This window comes from Corylus avellana, chromosome ca11, assembly GCF_901000735.1.
Source record: "Corylus avellana chromosome ca11, CavTom2PMs-1.0".
NCBI lineage: Eukaryota > Viridiplantae > Streptophyta > Magnoliopsida > Fagales > Betulaceae > Corylus > Corylus avellana.
Window position 1 is genome coordinate 17208964 of NC_081551.1, and position 1132 is coordinate 17210095.

The following is a 1132-nucleotide window of genomic DNA, read 5'->3' on the forward strand; positions in this document are numbered from 1 at the left end:
CTAATGATCACTCTTCAGCGTCCACTTTGAGTGGACGCTATTAGTGAATAAAATTATTTTTTTATTTTTTATTTTTTAATTCCTCCACACACTCTTTAGGGTCGACTTTGTCGACCCTAATAAGTAACCATTAGCGTCGACTTTCCAAGTCGACGCTAATGATCTTTTTCCCGCCTTTTGAATATTTCCCGCGAGAATATTAGGGTCGAGTTATTAGCGTCCACTGTAGAGTGGACGCTATTATTCATCTTTTGGGTCGGCTATTAGCGTCCACTTGGATGTGGACGCTAATACATAACTATTAGGGGCGACTTTCAAAAGTCGCCCCTAATAGTTGAGTATTAGGGGCGACTATAAAGTCGCCCCTGATGAGTCAGTTTCTTGTAGTGACTGCTAAAAGCGGCATATTATCGAATTGGGTTCTAACAAAGCTGGCAAGCCTGGCATCATAGCTCATTTCCACATATATTACCGGGAAAGATCATGAAGGAAATTAATGTCATTTCTACTGTGGGAAGTTTTTTTTCCCAAGGGGACTCCTCCTAAAGGTGTTATATTGCTCTTATTCCTAAAGTAAATAGCCCGCACTCAAGAGTGCCACCTAAAATCATCAATTCTTGAGAAATGCTAAACCTCATTTTATTATTATCTCTCAATCATCATATATATATATGACCCACATTTAGATCTGTAAAATCTAATGGTGAATTTAAATTCATTTGAAAAAAAGAAGAAGATGATTATGAGATAGTTAAGAGAAGGAAGCCTTAATCCCAAGGGTTGACCCAAGTGGTGGAGGTCTTGATCTTGAGGTATCATACCTTCAAAGTCCAAGGTTTAACATTTTATGGGTGCAAACAATCTTTTGGGGCAACACCCCCTAATAAAAAGCCAGCAATTTTAACCAGTTTCGTGTAAAAAAATTTCAAGGGTGCGGTTTATGGGATCGAGGTTTACTCTGCAGGGGTGAGTCTGAAGGGCCCTGCTTTGAAGAGGTTCCCCGACATCAAAAAAAAAAAAAAAAAGAGAATGAGGCCTTAATTTCTTCCTTATAATTTGTGTTAGTTTTATTTTTTTGGCTAGATTCGAGTGAACAAAATACTTGTGATTAACATTTTCGGTTTAAGTGTGC